This window comes from Canis aureus, chromosome 20 (genome assembly GCF_053574225.1).
Source record: "Canis aureus isolate CA01 chromosome 20, VMU_Caureus_v.1.0, whole genome shotgun sequence".
Lineage (NCBI taxonomy): Eukaryota > Metazoa > Chordata > Mammalia > Carnivora > Canidae > Canis > Canis aureus.
This window is the reverse complement of record NC_135630.1, coordinates 52,690,183-52,712,097: the sequence shown is the minus strand read 5'-3', so window position 1 is coordinate 52,712,097 and position 21,915 is coordinate 52,690,183. Positions and strand designations below refer to the sequence as shown.

At 39.5% G+C, this 21,915-nt stretch overlaps 1 protein-coding gene and 1 pseudogene across 19 annotated transcripts in view; one reads left to right on the top strand and one right to left on the bottom strand.

Annotated features, from left to right (window-relative positions):
* QTMAN (queuosine-tRNA mannosyltransferase) overlaps positions 1–21,915 on the top strand; it is a 426,509-nt gene that overhangs the window by 283,882 nt on the left and 120,712 nt on the right. The gene's annotated exons all lie outside the window — the stretch shown is intronic.
* Positions 12,820–14,008, bottom strand: LOC144291803 (proteasome activator complex subunit 1-like; annotated as a pseudogene).

The following is a 21,915-nucleotide window of genomic DNA, read 5'->3' as shown; positions in this document are numbered from 1 at the left end:
ACAACAAAATAATGAAAAGCAAAACAATCCTTAGTTTGTTAAACTTTACCATTTCTTGTTTAGCTAATATTTTATTCTGTCCAAATATGGAAATTCCATCTATCAATAAAATTAACAGGGGCTTTTATTTTTCAATATCAAGCCGTTGGTCCTGGATTGAATTGAATATTTTGATTTCGTAGTGTCCTTCAGTTGCCTGTTGAAGTCCATGTGGGGAGCCTGGTCATAAAGATTGGTTATGATTCTCCATGTGTTAACATAGAGGACAGCCCCTCATGTCCATGCTCAGTAGATGGTTTCATCTCTAGACATTCCATGTGAACATGTTAAAATAGTCCAAACTACCGTCAGACTTGGTGATTTCAAAGTTGTGAAATCAGCAGTGACTGTGTATCATAACTGGTTAGAAAATGTGTCTCACAGCTGGCTCTCTCTTCACTTCTTGTGGGAACTAACATAATAAAGCCTGGGGAGCTTAACAGTCTTCTGTTATACCTTGCTGGGCTTCTAGACTTCACCTCTTACCTTTTGCTCCACGCCTAAGCTTTCCTATGCACTATGGCTACATTAACCTTTCTAAAACATTGCCCAGTACAAGCCCATTACATTAAAGTCTTTAGTTTCTCCTGCTTACAAGTGAAAGCCCATTTCTCAGCCTGCCACCTGAAGCCACACATTCCCTCCCTGCCCGACTCCTCTTTCACTTTTCCCCTCCCTGAACTCCAGCGGATACATTCATGCTTCTCCAAGTATATCATCTACTTTTCTCTCTACTTTCACATTTTACTCCTAGCCTTCTACTTTCTGGTCATACTATTGTGGAAAGAGCATGACTGTAGATAGACTAAAAATGGATTCAGATATAGAATCTACCATTTAATAGATGTATGGATATAAATTATTTAATCTCCCTGAGCCTCAATTTCTTCATTGGTAAATTAAAAGGCAAGTGCTAAGAAGATTAAATTGAGGGTAATTTAATTTCACACACTCAACACACACATATACAACACACACACACACACACTTCTGGTAATAGGCATTCGGTTCTCTTTTTTCCTAAATTGCCCTTTTTCTTCTCAATTCTTATCTGAGATCAGACCATACTTCCTTTAAGTCTACATCAGCTTCTCCCTTCTCCATGAGATATAACTTCCATTTTCTCCTGGTCCTGAGCTAGATCTGCCCCTTTACAATTTCTCCAACATTTGTGGACACTCTTTAGCACTAAGCATAGGTTGCTTTGTGGTTTATTTATTGTATGTAGTTAGATATACACCACAATCTGTCTCCCCTGTGAATGAATCGTGAAGGCATAGGTGCCATCTCACACGTGTATACCTCTTTGTATTCCCAGAGGTTTGAGATAGGACACTACAAGTGCTAGAAGCTTAATGAGCATTTGCTCTTGCTGGTGTGATGATGATAATGATGTTACTGGGAAATCTCAAGGGAACTGCTGCATATTTGCACAAAATCAGCTTCATTCCATCTGAGACTTGTGGATGTTTTTGAAGCCAGGACCATATACCAGTACATCTGTACCAGTTACTTCGCCGTTGTACAATCTGATGGTTGTGCCCAGATATCTAGTTGTTAAGTACTTTTTAAAAAATCTCTCTCCACTGTTTATGGTACATTTTCTAATGCAAAAACCCTTATGAATTTATCTTATATACTTATATTTAGTTCTCCTTGGAAAGAATTCAAAACTGCAACTTTCTTTTATTATCTGGTTTGGAAAAGAAATGTGTGATTTCTGATGAATTGTGTGCTATTTTCTAAGAATTTCTCTACTGACACATCTTTTGAACAGAAAGGATTTGTTCCCCAAGTTCTTACTCATGAGCTTTCAATAGACTTCAGATGTGGAGAAGCATTGCCCTCCTCAAATGCGATTTGCAACTGCATTTCATTCACTTTCTTCCCTTTCATGAAATTGAGATGGACGTCTGAGCCAATTAAAAAAAAAAAAAGTAGATGTGAATTGCATTTATTCTAATAATATTAGATTGCCCTACAAACGTATGCTTGATGCTGTAAGGCAAAATCACATACCTTGGATATTTTTTTTAAGTACAGTGAAAATTAAAACATAGTAGAGAGTAATATTGACTCTGAATAACACAAATGTGGTCTATTTCAAAGTGAGGTAGCTATCTGGAAGAGATTTTCAACTTTGGATTATGTTGGTGCTAATGGTTAAACCTGCATACCTTGTCTTTGATGTTCTGTCCAGGCTCATGTGAAGTAATGGGATTAAAAATAAAGTGTACACCTTTCTTTTGATCTGAGTATCCAAAAGGAAAAATATTTTTTAAAAAGCCTGTCTCCTGCTATAACTTAGCAAATACCACTGCTCCAACAAAACTGATATGATCCTGGGGCTCAGTTCACAGATTTGACAGGTAGCGTACACTAAAAGGTTTTCACAGCCATTGTCCTTTTTCCTGAAGCAATGTCATTCCAGATAGTGCTGTAGAAATGTGGTTTCATACCATCTACAAAAATCAAGGCAAGTTCAATTAATTTTAAGCAACCTCTCTCAAATGACTTGCTTCTCTGGTAACTGATAACAAAGTAGAGGATTTAGGACTATTGGTTAGTTAGCCAGAAAGTGACAACAAAAAGATGCTGGCCTAAGACCTTTACCTTGCTGGGCTACTTTCAGAAAGAACCTGTTTACTACATATTTTCTAATGAGACTTTACGCATCTCCTTGGTTGAGCATACATATATTCACACCCATACAGATTGACACACTTCAAAGACTCTACTCAGTATGGACTCTGTGGTTCATTTCAAAAATGAATGAGTGAGATGTCCAACTATATCCCATTAGAGAAAATAAGAAAGGTTAGGAAGGACAGATGCTTTCCTCAGGTGACCTAAAAAGGCTGGGCTGACCGTGCTTAGAATTTTTTTTTTATTTTTACTTATTTATTCATGAGAGACATAGACATAGGCAGAGGGAGAAGCAGGCTTCCCAAGGGGAGCCTTATATGGGAATCAATCTCAGGACCCCCAAATCATGACCTGAGCTGAAAGCAGACATTCAACCACTGAGCCACCTAGGTGCCCGCTTAGAAGCCCTTATCCCAAGTTAGGCATTGGGATGCCTTTATGAAACCCACTGGCCATCTGAATAGATGTTTGAGTGGACAAGTGGCTTTTTCTGCAAACTGTCAGGCCAGGCAAGACTCACCAAAAGGAGATGGTGAGTTCAAGTTCTCTTTTCAATCCTTGTGATCTTAGGGACTATGATGAATCCATGACACAAGACCAAAACCAAACTCTTCATGTTCTTTTAAAGACCAGCTTCTCTTCCTCTTTCTGTCTCTGCTTTTGCATTGCAAACATCGTTTGTTCTTGTTCTGTGTGGTTTTTCCTGTAAATAATGCTACTATTTTCTGTTCATCCGGGTTTAAGCTCTCCCACTGGCCGGTGGAATAACATTTAAGCTCCTTAGCATGTCCACAATCTCTCTCATCTTATCTCACTTCTTTCTTACCATTGTCCCTTTCTTCAAGCTGGACTTACCTCTTTCCTCTGTACTTTGTCTAATATTAACCCCAGTGCCTAATATTGCAGCCTAGCCCTTAGTTGTTGTTCTTTTTTTTTTTTTTTTTCTCCACCCCGTAGGCCGCCTATCCTGAAGTGTCATTCATTCTGTTGAAAGCTTCCCTGCAAAAAACATACCGGCCAAAAGGCATCTCCTCTATGAACTCACATAGAGGGTCATTTGTGGCATTCTTGCCATCTCAACAAAGGCCTCACTCCATAGCAGGGCATATTATGTAGCCTTTGTGATTATCTCGCCAGTCTCTTTTTTCCTAGCACTTTTATCCCAGCTCCCCATATACACACAAATCTTGCCCTGGGGAACGACACTCCCAGACAGGTCCTTCTTGTCTCCACCTCCCCATATATTCCCTCATCTGCCTGAACTACATCCTACCTCCCCTCCAGGGCTCACTCTCACTTATCCTACAGAGCCCCTAAGAAGCCTCCTCTAAATTGGTTCCATGCTCCAGCAGGCTCTGGACCCACTCTGATCCTAGCCCTCATTTCACAACACTAAAACTCTCCTTTTCACCTCTTTTATTTACTTCACTAGATCGTGAACTCCTTGAAGTCATGGCCACATCTTGTTTATCACTATATCCACAGAAAAATGCCAAATACAAGACACTAAGGAGATTTGCTAGTAGTAAGAATAGATATGGTGCTTAGAGTCTGTCTTATATTATGGTTCACTGTAACTATTTTCTCTTGGGACATAAGTGTTCTAACAGCATGGGTTATGCTTTATACAGCTTCATTAGAAAAGCCTGTCGTATACTATTTGTATACAGCAGATAGTTACAGAATATTTTTCTCGAGTTATTCATTCAGATGAGCATTACTTTTCAAACTGTGCTCTCACAAAACTAGAGTTATTTCACTACTGATGTTATTTCTTAAAATATTTTGAGAAATGTCCTCCGCTAATGATTTAGGAACCACCCAAGAAAACCGGCTTTAGTAGTTATTGTGACCTAAGATATTACTCAACTTAGTCATCACACTTAGTCTTTTGAACTCTAACTTCAGGTTATGAGTTAAAATGTCTCAACCCCCAAATTTAGTAATTTGGGGCATATTTATTATAATAGATTGTGAAATTCCCAAGGGCAGTGACAGTATCTGGCATAGTCAATGAATGAATGATTGAATGGAAAAAAAAAGCACGTGACCACCTCCAGAGACCAAAAATGTCCTCACATGTTTCCAATGATACCGACCCAATTGGAGTCCATTTTGGAAGAGAGAAGTTATTACAGTGTATTTCTCTTAGCAAAATGAAAAATAATGATAAATCTGTCTCACTGTCTGAGTCACATCCTGTGTTCTCTGTGTTGGTTAAGGATCTTTGAGCCACTGACAGGTGTGTCAGTATTTGGGTTTGAGTTCTTGCCATCATCTGATAACTGAGTCCTTTCTTTGAAGTCTCCTTTTTCTGTCCCTCATGCTTGGGATTCTAGATTTTCACCTACTTAAGCTTCTTTCCTCATAAACTCTTACTTTGCTCCATCCCATGTTTCTTTCTGTTTCTTTTCTTTCATTCCAGTTATTGGATTTTCTGACACCTTACTGCAAGATCCTCTTATCTTTACAGCCATGAACTTTTAGGGTCTTAGTGACATATATAGCTTACTGGCATAGATGCTTTTAGTATATACAGTAGATGAGAGGAGCGTGTCCTTAAAAAAACAACTTGGAGCCCTAAACCTCCAAGTAGGGCAAACAGGAAAAAAAAAGTAACATTGTTTTCTTCTTTTAGAAAGTGGCATAAGTCTAGTGAAATAAATGAACAATGTCAAGTGCAAATTAACTCATGCAGAAACAAGTGATAGTCAAATAGAACAATCGTGAGGCCACAGTTTCTTTAGAACAATAACCATGAGAATTTGTTGTATCCTGAGTGTGATACAGTTACCACTGCTGCCATACACATATGGATGTGCATTTGCACACATAAGCATGTAAAGTTGAAACTGAATATGGGCATTTTCTGCTTTGAACTTTAAGAATACTTTAAAAGTATTCCAAAAGTCAACTTTTATTCCTTTCTTTTGCGGGATATTTAAAGAAAAAAAGGAGTCCATGCAAGTGAAGGGGACATATTTCTTGTATAAGCCTTTGCTATTAGCTATTGAGAATACATAGCCCCTATTTTTATCACTCTGAATGGCATATATTTCTTAAAGTAGACCAGGTTCTCAGCAAGTCAGCCATAGTTTTCCAGAAGTACACAAGTAGCTTCAATGACATTTCATCAAATGGTTTCCAAAGTACACGTTTTCTAACAAGGCTACTGAGTCAACTTTAAAAAAATAAGCAAGCCATGTCAGTTGAAAGAAGTTTAAGAAAACCAAGGCCAACACTGATCAGTGTATTGGAAATGAATGTTACAGCACTCACTATTGCTTCTTTGCCTTTCTGGTCCCTGTAAACCTCCACTTAAAAATAGGAGTGACCCAAACAGAAACTAGGACAGGATTGTGGCCATATGGGATGATATCAAGGACATGGTGGCATTACTCCCCAGGTCTGTAAGCAAATGGCATATTTGATTTGTGAATATTTCTTGGAAAATGCATTTTTATTTTCCATTATTGGGTCAGAATAATGATAGTAGAAGACTCCCTAGCCCAAAAGCTTGAAGACATAGTTCTAATCCCTTGACAGAGGCAAAGCTCACAGTCATATCTTTGAGTTATATTTTCTAGGGTAGTGTTCCCTAAAATGTGTTCTCTACATGTAGTTCCATGAAATGCTCCTTTTTAAAAAAAAAAAAAAAAAGAAGGGAGAGTACAAGGGGTAGCTGCATATTTTTTCTCCCTATAAATAGTCACAAAGCATATTCTTATTCAAGTCTGAGAATCCCCGAAATAAGTAAATATCTCTAAATTTATTTAATCTAATCTTTATTTAATCTAACTTTTCCAAAACTTAATATTTAACCATAGATGGTGATGATGATGATGATGATGATGATGATGATGATTTGAACTCATAGAGCATTTATCAAAATCCTGAGGAATTAGTATTTTCTGGAATACCCTTTGAGAAAACATGTGTTTTAGACCTTTGGCTCCCTACTTTAAAAAGAGGGAGTAAAATTAAATAATTTATCTGGATCCTCTACAATCTCAATTCTGTGGTTCTATAAAAATTTTAATTGTGCAGTCCCCAAAGTCAAAAGTTACATAAATGCCAGGAAGAAGGATGATTTTTTTTTCACACAAGGTAAGTAAAACCAAATATTCTTTACTATGTTTTCTTTACTGTCACATAAATGGTCTCTTTCTATCTTAAGTTCCTTCATACTTTAAAAAAAAATAATACAAAATCCACACCCCATTCCTTTTTTTTTAAAGATTTTATTTATTATTTATTTGAGAGAGAGAGAGCATGAGCTGAGGAAGGGTGAGGGAGAAGCAGACTCCCCGCTGATCAAGGAGCCCCAACAAGGGGCGCTCGATCCCAGAACCCTGAGATCATGACCTGAGCTGAAGGCAGATGCTTAACCAACTGAGCCACCCAGGCATCCCAACATTCTTGATTTTTAATTTAATTTGAATTTAATTTCTATTGAGGTTAAGTTTCCTACATAGCATCAGGTTAAATCTGTTTGTATGGTACATCAACAGGAAAAAATAGCCATCGTTTTTCAAGTCTTTATGAAAGTGTGTATTTTCAAGTCTCGTTGCTGATATTGCCCCCACACCGTAAGTTCCTCAGAGAGCATGAACAGTATCTCTTAATTCTTTTATTTTTTTTTTAAAGATTTTATTTATTTATTCATGATAGTCACACAGAGAGAGACAGAGAGGCAGAGACACAGGCAGAGGGAGAAGCAGGCTCCATGCACCGGGAGCCCGACGTGGGATTCGATCCCGGGTCTCCAGGATCGCGCCCTGGGCCAAAGGCAGGCGCCAAACCGCTGAGCCACCCAGGGATCCCTCTTAATTCTTTTAAATGTTCCATTTCATGCAGTCTTCGGTTCTCTGCAGTTGCTTCTTATTTTTGTACAAGTACCCAATAATGGCTAAATTGCTTAAAAGGAAACCACAACACTTTATCTCATGTTTTTAAATGTTCTACAGGTGTAGGGAGAGTTATATTCTTGTTTTTAAACTGTTGGAGAAGCAAGACATTTGTAGAACTAATACCTACTTACAGAGGAGCAAGCTTTCTCTCTACCTGGGATGGGATACATCGCTGTGCCTCCTATGTCACCGTAACTATGTCATGGCTATGTCATCGTAACTATGGGGTGGAACTCTTAGACTCTTAATTTACCCAAGCACAAAATCTTTTAAGGACGCTTTCCAAACCATTTGCTATCTAATTACCTGCCCCCCTCTCCACTCCTCAATTTAGATGTATAGATCAAATGCTATGAAATGACTCAAAGTAGGAGGGAGAAATCCCTGCCACAGTATAATCATTCCTGCTTATAGAGTTTATATGATGTTCCCAACAATGAATAAATAATAAATAAATAAATAAATAAATAAATAAATAAATAAATAAATAAATAAATATTTTTTACTGGAGAAAGAGGTCAAGAAAAGACATTTCTTGAGCACTTGCCACATGTCAGGCATAGCCATTATAATTTAATTCACAGAAGTGGAGGTATTATCAACATTCTCCTGATAAAGAAACTGAGGCTTAGAGAGACCTTTTTTTTTTTTCTTTTTTTACCAAGGTCACACAGTGAGTGACAGAGTTAAGATTGGAGCCAGTTGCTTCTAATTTCAAGTCTATACTTTTTCTCAAATGGAAGCAGTGGCATATTTTTCTTCTAAAATCATCTAGCAGTCGAAGCGTTGTGTTACAGAAAGGCTTTTAATGAGAACTGAACCGTTGAGTTGTTCTAAGGAGATTTCTATATCCATTTTATCAAATTGCCAAAATTCCAGAATCCTTTTCTCTTTTTGCCTGAATGTATTACATATGTCTAAAAAGGTCTGATAATAAAGTAGAAAATTGTTTTCCTTAGTCATTGATGAGTGTTATATTACAGTTTGAGATGGTTATCTGAAACATGTGTCTGTGGAATACTGTATGTACAATTTCAGAAGAACAGTTCTTCAAAGTTTAAATCAGAACAGAGTGGCCCGAGGGCATTTGTTTGTTTGTTTTTTGCCCCGTCCCTGCAGCCCTGAACATCTCCTTCTGGCTTGTGTGGCATATGTGCTGCCATCCCCAGAGCCCTCTGGTTTGGGTGCACACCCCCTCCCAGGCCTGGAGTGAAGGGTGAGGGGACGGGGGCACACACAGAGAGTGCCCATGCCATTATGTTCCCATCAGCACTGAAGGACAGCTGCTTACGAGTAGGCGGTAAATATCTTCTATTCAGTTTTTTGCAAAAATATGTTGAGATGAAATCCATATAGCATAATGGGTGGCTCAGCAGTTGAGCGTCTGCCTTTGGCTCAGGGCATGATCCTGGGGTCCTGGGATCGAGTCCCGCATCGGGCTCCCTGTGTGGAGCCTGCCTCTCTCTCTGCATGTTTCTCATGAATAAATAAATAAAATCTTAAAAAAAAAAAAAGAAATTCATATAGCATGAAATATAACCATCTTAAAGTGAATAGTTCACTTCTGACTGGTTCCAGAACATTTCCATCACCAGAATGGAACCTCTTCCCCTCTAAGCACTTTCTTCCCATACTTCCCTCGCCCCAGCCCTGGCGGCCACCAGTCTGTGTTCTGTCTCTATGAATTTATCTATTCATCAAAATGGAATCATACATGTGACTTTAGTGTCCTGCTACTTTTCCTTTAGCATGATGTTTTCAGAGCTCCCCCATCTGCCATTGTGTATCAATACTCCGTCCCTTTTTATGGCTGAATAGTGTTTCAGAGTATGTCTGTGCTACTACCATTATGTATTCATTTATTTACTGATGGACATTTGGGCTGCTTCTACTTCAAGGCTATTGTTTGAACATTATATGAACTGTGATTACCCCCCAGAAAGCTTATAGCTGCAGACGGAGCATCATAGGGCTGAATCAGATGTTAACCTGCCGTTAAGGTTCTTTTTGATGCTAGGCTCACTGAAATGCATTGTTATGCTACTTTGCTGTGATATACAGTGTATGTGGGTTATATGCCCTATGCCAAAAACTAGCTTTTAGATGTAATATGTACTTATTTATGATGTTTTTGTGTTCAGTACTGAACTTGGGAGAATTTTACAATGTCTGTTTGGAGAGCTTAGGTTAGAGATGCAAAAATAAGTCCTCCCAAAAGCTCTAGTAACCAAAAGCGTTAAGTATACTCTTCTGTCAATTAATGAAGAAAAGCTATTGAAAACATTAAATTATCTGGCATGTCTACATATATAATAATTATGCAGCCAAGGCTTTTCCTTTTGAAACAATTTATACATTACATAAACCTAAGTTTCTCATCCAAGTATCATTTCAAGAGAGGCAAGTTTAAATAATGGAGGCAATGGGGAAACATAATATTACGATAATGTTCTTTGGTGCGGTTTGGAGGGTTTTAGGAAACATTTGGAACTATTTTTCTCATAAAGTCACTTAACTATTGAAGTGTTATGATAGCATTTCCCTCTGCGTTGTATACAATACAAAAGGAGTCCAGTTAAAGGAGACAGCAATTCTAAATATCCTGATTAGAGGGATTTCCACTAACCAGGAAATTACATGCTCTGGAATCCTGGTATTAGTTTAATACAGAGATGCAGCAAAATAAGGCAGGGCCAGGTGATTTAGGGAGTCCCCTTCACTTTCAAATATCCATTTCTTTGCAGCTTCATTTAGCAAATCTACATTAGACTTTCTGGAATGGATGGAAAAGGACCTGAATTTTCAGAATAAATATTCTCTAGTTAAATTGATGTCATATTTTGTTGAGGAATATTTCTAACTAGATTATAAGCTGATACTTCTCTCGAAACTGCTCTGATGAAGAAAATGTTTAAACTTTTCTTACACCATTATTATTGGCCTCTTTGAAACTTGACAGATATGTGCCTCAAAGGTTCTAAACATCTGTCAAGTGTTAACTTAAATTAAGTTCCCTTGTGGATTGATAACCATTATGTTCTTTGCATTTGACGTATAGATACTCACTGGTGATTGTTTCTTATTATAAAATAGCTATAGCCTTTTTATAAATTTAAATTGTAACAGCGATTAAAATGTAATGCATTTTTAAGGTATATAATCTGTTGAATAAGAAAATGAAAGCCATTTCATGTGTGCTTTTAAGAAGTATAGAATATTTTTGTTATATTGGAGCTTAAAAACCATTTCTGTTGAGGGTTGCAGTGCTATCTATTATTACGGATGACTAGAGGCTATGGCTAAGCTATACATCAGAATGAATAAATTTCCTTGTCAGTGAACGTTGGGAAAGTACTTGAGAGACCAACCTCAAGAAAAGGGAATTTGTTTCAGGCTGTCACTGAAGTGGTCATTTCCAACTCCCTCCCCTTCAAACAAAAATGAAACAGAACAAAACAAAACAGTGGCTCTGGCACCAGGTAATTTAAAGGAAAAACAGGAACCCGGAGAATAACATTGACTTTAATTGAACTCCCCTTAAACATGAAGCATAGTACTTTCGGGAGGGTGGAATGAGGATCATCAGCAACCTCAATTAAACTAGTCGGGCTATTTTTCCATTTCCACATAGAATTTTTGGAGGAGATGGGATCTCAAGCTGAGCACGGCATCCAGCAACCAGCATCTCTCATGGTCTTGCAACCTTAACTAGAAAGTGTGGCCTAAGACACAGGCCACAAGTCTCCGAATAACAACTTGAAAACAAACGACTAACTGTTTCAGTTCCAGGGGCCACACTACAAAAATGAGCAGAATAGAATCACCCTTGGAGCTTAGAGGCTGGCACACCAGGCAGTGGTGTGCGGTGCTGTGTGTGCATGCGGATGAAACACCCAGCCTCGCTGGGGCGAGGGGATCGAAAGCCCAGAAGCCAGACTGGCGTTGCTATGTCCAGGCCTCTGTTCTCACTTGGTAAGGGATCAAAAGACTAATCCTAGACTCTTTCATTGGTGGGTACCTAGTGGTCATTGTTCATACAATTTACTGTAGAAAGATCCAAAATGAGATTTCCTCAGTATAGCCGTTCACCCCAATGCTACCCTCTTGAACAAGGAACAAGCAGCAGAAAACGGGTAGACTCCCTGACTGTAGGACCCCGGGGGTTCGAAGACCTTCTCTTCTTAGCTTTGTTCTGCATGCACATGGTCTGCACTCATACCGCACTTCCCACACCATCTTTCCCGGGGGATAATACCTATCTGTTCTCAGATTTGCGTATACCAAATTCTATTTACTCTCCATATTTTTCCTCTGTTGCTAAGAGTTTCATGCTGCTAAGTGGCTGCTTTCTTTCAAGTTCCTGATCATTTCCACATCCCCTCCTCACCCCTCCATCTCTAATTGTCTGATTTAAGTCCAGAAAAGTAGTTTTCCTACTTGCTTCATCTGCCTTTTTAGAGCTTAAACTCTTAGCAAAGTGAGTCAAGAATGTATCCAATATTGTGTTTTTGCCAAGCAAGCCTTCCAGATGGTGTCCTCATGGTTGAAGTCCCCCACTACTTCCTGTTACTTCTGTGCCTGTTCTGTAGTCTCTCTTACCAAACCGTGCCCTCTACCTGGCCTGGCAGTCAGGAGTGCACTTACAATAAGAAATATAGACACACATACACATATGCATGTTTATAATCTACAAGACAATTATTACGGTCCTGGTAATGTACGTAGCTCTCTACTTTGAGCAAATCTTTTTCTCTTGGATGAAGCTTTCCTTTAGGCCAGGACTTGCTCTTAATAATAGCACTAATATTAAAAAGCTAGTATTTATTAAGTGATTGCTATGTGCCACATTCCATACTAGGTTATTGCTCGCTATGACTTCATTTGATACAAAATATACTAACAGTAATTCTTATGGTGGAGATATAATCCTCTCCATTTTAACTATGAAGACATCAAGGCTTGGGGAAGTAAAGTAACTTGCTTGCCAAAAGCTGCACCATCATAAGTGAAAAGCCCAGGATTTGAACCCAGAATCCTAATACTTCAATGCTTGCATTCTCTCTCTCTCTCTCTCTCTCTCTCTTTTAAGAGCAATGATATGACTATAGTGCCTCAGAGGCAAGGAGAGGGAGAAACCAACAGGCTGAAGGTGGGGGAAAGTCTAGAGTGCTGTGTAAAAGATAGGAAGGTCTTTGCACGCCCATTGCAGAATAAGAGGAGATTCTCAATAGATTGTTCTTTTTCTTTCTCCCTTGGGCTTCCTGAGCTTCCCAAAGCTTTTCAGGATGATGTCATATAACACAGCATAAGCATTATGGATCTCCATGATCATCAACCCAATGTCCCAGGACTCTGCCTCATGCAGAGCTTGTGCACCAGCTGCCAGTAGTCACCCACATGGGGCTGCTTGACTGCCTTGGTAACAGCATCGGCCCCCTTAGAGAAGTACTTGGAGATGTGGGTGTGGAAGCCTTCCAGCTTAGTGCGAAGGTGTGCACACACACTTTCCCTGGACAGCCACTCCAAAATTATTCCCATCCTCGATCTGAGGTATCTGTAGCTGCAACCAGGTGGTGACCAGATTGAGCTGCTCCATGGTATCCTTGATCTCAGGCTTTAGACATTAAACAGGGACCACAATCTTATCTTAGTTCCCAGGGCCACTGCGAGGACCTTTGTCTTCATCTTCCCCTTTCTTCTGTTCATCTTTGTTTTCTCTCATCTGCTGTTTCTTCCACTCAGCCTTCTCGTTCTTCTTGACTGGATCAGGCACTGGGATGTCCAGTGGGGCCTTCAGATTGCTCAGGTTGGCTTCATGGAGAGTTGGCTCCTTTAAAAAATGCATCCACTTCAGGGGCGCCTAGGTGGCTTGATCAGTTAAGTCTCTGGCTCTTTTTTTTTTTTTTTTTTTTTTAAGATTTTATTTATAAAAAAAAAAAAAGATTTTATTTATTCATGAGAGAGAGAGAGAGAGAGAGGCAGAGAAACAGGCAGAGGGAGAAGCAGGCTCCACGCAGGGAGCCTGATGCAGGACTCCATCCCGGGACTCCAGGATCACGCCCTGAACCGAAGGCAGACGCTAAACCGCTGAGCCACCCAGGGGTCCCCAGTGTCTGGCTCTTGATTTCAGCTCAGGTCATGATCTCAAGGTTGTGAGATTGAGTCCCATGTCAGGTTCCATGTGGAGCCTACTTGAGATTCTCTCTCTCCCTCTGCCCCCTCCTGCATTCATTCTCTCTCTCTCTCTCTCTCTCTCTCTCTCTCCTCCCTCCCTCTCAAAAAAAAAAATGCATCCAACTCAGAAGTCTTGGGGAGATAAGGTTCTCCCTACAGGTTCTCTGTCTTGGTATACAGTCTTCACAGAACACATCCACCTTGGCTTGGGCTTCAGGCTTATCCCTCAGTGTGGCCATGGCCAGGGCAGGGAACATGGTGTCCCATGAGGAGCAGAATGGGCATCGAGACAGGAAAGTAAAAGCAGTGCTCACCACCCGCGTGGCCTTCCTGGGCAGCAGGGAGTCAACAGTTAGTACTTGCTCCGTAGTTAGTACCTGCTTGCCTTTGCCTGTTCCCTTGCAGTACCTTAGAAGTGAATCATACCCTTTAAGAGCATACCGTCCTGCATAAAAATTCCAAGTTAAATCAATCTCGTTCAACCTTGTGTGTTGGCATACAGACCTCATAGTCGCAAAGTTTTCATCCTAGTCGGTTTCCCTTTTTTTTCCCTGAAATTGTCTGGGCATGTTTACCGCTTGCTCCTTTGTTTTATCCCCCATGGTTTCCGGTTTTATGATTGTCTCTGAGCATTTTCCTCCCTCTTCCCTGTCCAAAATTTAGCTTAGAGGCTTCTTGATGATACTGGGAAATGAAAGATAGTCTTTCCTACCTTCATGTAAAACACTTTCCTAATGTATTCTTTCCTTTGTTGGAGTTCATAAAACCAACTCTTAGCACTGTCCATGTGGCCACCTGTTTGCTCCTTATATCTCACTTTTGCTTTTAGGGTTATAACCTTTCCTTTAAAGAAGAGATAACCACCACTCATCAATACCACCCCTCCCCCATCCTCCCTACAACTATACCCTCCTCCCCAAGTCCTTGAATTTTCTTCCTAGATGGCGGTTACAGTAGTTCTCCCTTCTGGTGGCACATAAGAATCACCTGGTATAAACAAATACCAGTGCCCAGGGACTATCCCAAATCAGTTGAATCAGAGTTGTTGGGAGTGGGTCCTAGACATTTAAAACTCCCCGAGTGCTTTAAAACTTCTGATTTGCATCCTCATTAAGAATCACAGCATTATGAACTTTGTCTGGCAGTAGCATTCATTCCCACTGCATTGAACAGAAGTGGGTACATTTTATGAATCTTGGCAGGCTCCATCTCCTACTAAGATTCATGCTGTAGGAAGACAACGTGCCTCTTACTTAGCTTGGCTACAGCTTTGTTCACAGCCATGAACAAGTTCCATGAGGATTCTTTTCTGCCTGCAATTAGTAACAGCATTGTGCCTACCTCCTAAGGTCTGAGAATACTCCTAGAGCTTTGTGGTGTATCTGCAATCACCCTCCACGGAGAGCCCAGCACCTTTGGTGTACTTCCAATTGCACACTTGTCTTCCTGTCTCTCTTGGCATGTATTCTTTTGCTGACTCTTCTCTTTTCATTCATTTTCCTCTCTTTTCTTAACATCTTTTTCTTTCGGATTCCCTTCTAAGATCTTTTTGTGCTTCCGTTATAATCTAGGTCAGAGAGATGTCCTAAGGTCTATTCATCTTCTCTAGCAGGAAACAAACTAGCATCTAGAGTAGACTCAACCAAGGCAGGAACACAAACAAAAATACTGCCTGGAAGATATGATTCCTACCTTCTAGAGCTTACTTTTAGTTCAGAAGGGGAAATGAAGTTACGGGAAAGCAGCAGAGCACATATGTAATCATCAACATTCTAGAGTCTCAGAAAAAGCATCTTGAGGAAGGTTGGTCTTGAACTAACCTTTGAAGATAGTAGAGGGCACCTCAATTTGATTGAATAACATCAGTGGAGGTGCAGTGGTGGAATTCAATATGGATTATATATGATGGAGAATTTGTCCCAAGGAGAGTGTGAGTTCTAGGGAAGAAGAATCGATGGGATGGGGTTGAATTAGGAGAGAAAAGTAGTTAGCAGGATAATAAGATTAATGATTCCATCCCCCTTCCCTATTCACAACAATTGCTAGACTCTAAGATATAGAGGAGAGGTCAAGCATTGCATCTTCAGGGTGCTCCCATGCTTAGCATAGAGTCTAACAAAGAGCAGTCATATAAAATATATTTAGGAATGAAGAAACTCTCAACCTAGGAGGGTATTATAAATCCCTTTAGAAGTCAGGTGAACTTAACATACTCTAGTCTTCAGAAACAGGCAAGTAGGTAACACACACACACACACACACACACATACACACACGCACAATTTTTCCATATAATTACAGGGGCTTCAAAGACTCCCTGAAGACCATTCACAGTCTCCAGGTTAATAATTAGTGATTTGGAGGTAATATGACACATGATTTATGTATTGAATATTATTTAGACTTTCTCCTGTTACAAAGGAGAAATAGTACAAATAGTTACAAAGAACTATACTACAAATAGTTACAAAGAACTATTCCATCGTGTTTTTCTAGTTGTAGAGAAATTCTTTTAAAAAGGCATTATGGGTAGATTTTATTGTTGTGAAAGATAATATCTATTTCTGTGAACATCATACAAAGTCTACTCTAGACAACTTTTTCAACCAGTTGATTCCCATAATTCTAACTGGTTTTGAAAAACTGATGAGTGCATTACTATTTTTACAGAGACCACTCTTCAATAAAATTTTAATTTTATCCCACAATAACATCGAATTACTTTTGCAGTTTGCCTGTGTGACCATATACAGATAAAGAATAATGAAAAGAATCCCAAAAAGTTGTGCCAAAAGACACAATATTTCCAACAACTTTCTTTCTATGACATATGGAAGAAATAGCCTTTTTAGTTAAGCATGGGCAGTACCACAGTAGGCCCTTAATATCTGCCTACCTGTTCAAAACTATTCAGTACTTGAGTATAAGCTATTACTAGATAGTATTTTGACTAAGAAGAAGCTAAAGAGGGGAAAACATTCTTAGGAGTGAAAGTTTTGAGGGGCATCTGGGGGGCTCAGTGGTTGTCTGCCTTTGGCTCAGGTCATGATCCCAGGATCCTGGGATCAATTCCCGCCTGCATCAGGCTCCCTGCGGGAAGCCTATTTCTCCCTCTGCCTATGTCTCTGCCTCTCTTTCTGTGTTTCTCATGAATAAATAAGTAGAATCTTTGGGAAGAAAAAAGTGAAAATTTTGATATTGCTGGCTAGGTATGAGACTCTTTCCTGTTCATCACCTCCCTCTTTCTGAGCTTGCTACCATGTTTTTTATTAGCTTATCCTCAAATCTCTGCACTTAACATCTAGCTTAAAACATATTTCTCCAACAGCTTTTTTCCTGTATCTTCATGGTTTTCTTTGAGTGCCTTATGCAGCTACGCCAATCAAAAATAATAGAAAGACGAGAAGATATGATAAGGGATGGAGGGTTGTTGTCATCATAGTTTACCATCCTCACTACTCTGGTATCTGGGAAGTTTTTATACCAGTAATGCCACTGATAGCCACCAGTGCAAGGTGAAGGATTCAGTGGTAGCTATTTAGAGCAGAAATTTCAAACAAACAAACAAAGAAGAAAAGATCTGAATTCATCAACTAGTTCTGGAACTTTTCTGGGAGACTCTCTCCAATTATGGCACCCAAAACATCCGTAACCGGCATATCTAGTCTAAGCAAGTTTGTTTTGTTTTCTTTCTGGAGCAAGTTGCCTTGGTGTGAGATGGACTTACCAATATATAGTCTCTGCTCTGCATCAATCATTCATATACCATTTCAGCTAATCCTTAAAATAACCCTAAGAAGTTGCTCCCATTTAATAAGTGAAACAACAATGGTTATCTTGTTGGCCCAGGGCTACTTACCTGAGAGGTGATTACCCTGAAATTTGAGTCCCAGACAGTTTGCTTCTAAAAGTGCCTTGCAACAGTCCCCCTTCTAATGAAGGATTTTTACTCACATATCCTACCTTCCCTCCCAACTCTGTTTCTAGGATCTATGTGACACTTCAGTGAGAACAAAATTTAGTTGGCATTGTTATCCACTTCTCTGGAGTCATGAACAAAATACAAATAAAACAAGATCGAAAGTCCACAGTTTTGCACACAAATGTCTTTGCCATTAACACCAGCAGCTTTAGTCCTACCAGGCAGAAATGATCAAGTGTATCTCTTTCAAAGAATACATCCATATTGTTTTCCGATAGAAGAGTAATATGTATTTGTCAGAAGATGACCTAAACTGATCCATTCTTTAATAAACCAAGGAAGTTGGATTGTTCTGCTAATCTGTGAATGAATGGTCTTGTCAACATGATCCCAAGAGACTGGGAGTGACCTTTTGTGGATATGGCTTTGGGTCAAGGAAAGTGAGGCCAATAGGAAGCAGCCTCATTTGACCTTTGAGCCCTTCGTGTGACTCTAACTTTAAAATCTCCAAAGGCAGAAATGGTTTTTTTTTCCCCTATATAACATGTAGATTGGGAGTTTGATATTTGTTAAGTCTTGTGAAAATAAAATTTGAACTTAAAAATAAGTACATGCTTCTTATAACTGTTTAGGTTCACTTTTCTAGCAGCAATCACCTTCATTTCTGTGAAACTGAAACTTTATTAAGCAACCACTTGTGCCAAGCACTATGCTGAAGGGGTTCCTATAAATTATTATAATTTACCCTCTCAGTGGTCCTATGGCCTTTTTTAAAAGGATCATGCCAATAATGAGGGAACAGCAGTGTCGTGTTTGTTATAATGACAGTAATTTCTTCCTATCAAGATAGGTTTTAAAATGTTACACTTAGGATTTTGTTATCTTTCCCTCCAAGAAAGGATACATGCTATTTATGAGAAGCTCAGCTTAATCATATCAGATGAGCAGAATTCTGTTGTTTAAAATGTTAGTTCTGACCAGAGAACTTTGGATACTGAAGGCCCTTACTTACTCTAAGACAGTTTAACACCAGAGCAGGTCCAAAGAGTGTTTCATGCATCTTAAAATTTAAATTTAAATTTAAATTTAGCCAATCAGGACTCAAAGCTAGTATCAGTGTTGATCATACAAAGGGAGATGTTTCTAATTAACTAACTTTAAAGCCCTATCTTAATCACTTAGAGCATTCTTGTGCACATCTGCGCTGCAGGAGTAACTGGATTACCTCCATGGTGTATGTGTGTCGGGCTGTGCGTGTGTGTTTAAAGCAATGCTATAACTCTGTCCAAATGGGATTCAGCACTGCTTTAAAGTTTAGAAGCAAATGTGTACTTAGTAACATAGTTTAAAAATTGAAACCCCCTTCTACCTTATATGTTCTTCTCTTGTAAATTGGGCTTGTTTGTGGAGGGCAGCCATTTCAAATACTGTGACACATACACCCCAGAACTTCTTCCCTCTTCTTTCGATCTAACCCAAATGAGCACCAGAGCCAGGGCCTCTCATGTGGTTTTGCTTCATCTGACAATGACATCAGTATCTTTCCCCTTGCCTTATTTTTATAAATTGGTGCCCAGAATGAACGGTGATGCCAGTAAAGGAAACTGAGTCCTAGGAGTAATTTTTCATTAGAGTAAATGAAGTGATATGATAAACAAGTAAAACCTGATGTGACAACATGGCACAAAGCTGTGATACAAATTGTTTGGTTCTATTCCTGTGAATGTTTTCTGAAGCTTTTATTATGCCTTTCTCGTGTCTTGTGTGTATATATACTGATCAGTGGAAACATAATTCGTGTTCAGATATTTATTTCTATCAATGAATGACCAGATGGTTCTTGCCTATGTTGGAAGACAACCATTTTCCCTATTTGGTAATTGAGGGACATTCTTTATAACAAACTAAATAGGATGACCAACTCTAGTCCAAGTGAGAAACACGCAGCTGCCTTGCTCTACTTTGTAAAGTTGGCAGAGGCTCACACATGCCTTTATTCTTATTTTTTTAATTGAAATAGTTTGTGTATTTTCCCCACCGAAGTAACACATGCTCATTGTGGAAAACCATGGCAATGCAGACAAAAATAAAGAGGAAGAATGCTTATAAATTGATTTTTACTACCCATAGCTAGCCACTTGGAGATTTAATGATGGTGATGAAGATACAAAACTGATGTTTATTTGAGTGCATACTCTTTGCTGAACACTGTGCTAAGTGGTGTACACAAATTAGTTTATTTAATTCTCCCCCACAGCCCACTGATGTAGGTAATGGTATTGGCCTCCCTTCGAAGCTGAGAATACTAAAGCTCGGAGATGCGAAATGAATTGCCTGGATCACACAGCTCCCAGGCCCCATAGTAGCAGACTTCATTGAACCTGGGATTGCCTGCCAGCCAGCCCCACTGATTGCTAAGGGTTAACTGATGAACTCTTCATTTGTTGTATAGGTTTCAAATATTTTCTTCCCTTTGACATGCTGCCCTTCAGTTGTATTTATGAAGCATTAGGTATGTTAAAACATCTTATTTTTACACAGAGGAACCTGCTCTTTGCTTTTAGGGTTTCTACCTTTAGTGTCATGTTTTAAAAGGCATTTTCTATTCCTAGATTGTAACACAGGAGGGGGAAATAAAAGAAATGCTAACAGTACCAGAAGAAAATAATCATAAGCCAGAAAGCCAAGGTGTCTGCCAAAGCTGTCACCAACAGGAAGAGAAAGGAGATCTGAGATGTGTCCGAAGGCAGTAGCAAAAGGGGAGAATAAAACTAGTCCCTTATTATATCCACTGAGCGCAGCCTGCTCAATAAAGCAGTTACATGCACTTCCTTTCTTGCCTCCTGTCCTCCCCTCGAGCTCCTGCAGCAGGCTCTAGACTAAGAGGAAGGGCTGGAGCAAAAGAGAGGAGGGCTTGTTAAATAGCTGGTGCTGTTGGAGGGTCTCTCTTGGGTGAATAGGCAAATGCAATAGGCAAAACCAGCTCTTCTGTGTGGTGCAGAGGTATGTTCTTTTGAGGCCTTCTTGGGAAGACCTCATACACAGAGGGATTCCCCAGCATGGATGAAACCCTCTCTGGGTGACCTCTTATCATTTCCTTCTCTCAGATCCTGACATACGGGTATGTCCCTTACCCTGACATCAACCTCCTTAAGCATAGACCTTTCAATATGGTGCATGCATGACTAACCTCCACTAGGAACATGCCGTGGGAGGGAATCAAGTATCGTCTCCTATTCAACTGGTAAAAATGGAGGCTTCTTCCATTGCTACCCAATCTCCTTGCCCTGCTGTGTGGACTTCACTCAGCTTCCAACCTTCAGAATCCTGACATCAGGGTTATTGTCAGGATCTATGCCCCATATGCAGTAGGTTCTCCCGAGAATACTTCTCAGCTCTGTTCTAGGAGCAGGTGGAGGTGGCAAGATTTTGAGTTTCAGCAGCTTGGAAGTCATCCAGTTTGGGGAAAGAGATGCCAACGTCCCTTCTGGCAAACATCCCAAATCTCTACGAGGAATTCTCATGGAGTCCATCTACACCAGTGAATTTCCTCCTCATATTTAGGCTGTTAGAGAGTGATGAGTAAGAGTCATGGGACCAATATATCCACCTTTAGCAAGTCCTGTAGAGGTGTGTTTCACACTTCCTTTTGGCATTGGTAGGTCTTAATCCTCAAGGTTAGGACCTCAGCTGAAATAGGAAAATAATAGGAAAAGTCCCATTTTACACCATGTGACGTAGAATTATTTATGTTGTGAACATATCACGTGATTTAAAAGTTTCTATTTTTTTTCCCAAAGTGTATCATTATTTATCACAGATACCTTCTCATTAGTTTATTATTTTTTTAATAGTGACCCAAGCCATCAATAAATTGATACTCATTTCTTCTAGAGATATAACTCCATTACAATAATATGAAAAAAAAAATTGTATCAGAGAAGCGTTCTGTATTGCAAAGCCATTTCTGTGTCACGGTGTGTCGGCCTTCGAAGCAGTATTTTGTTGATCTTGGTGACAACAAATTCAATATATCTAATAATACTGCATAGCAGGTCTTCATTCTCTTTCCTATTGATGTGACAGTCACTCTTTAATGAAACCTTATTTTGTATACTATTTGCATTGTAGATCAGGAACGAAGAGCTGAGTTTGCTTAGGCAATAGCTGATCTGTTTATACTTTTTATATTCTTCCATCAAGAAATAATTACCCTTCAACCAA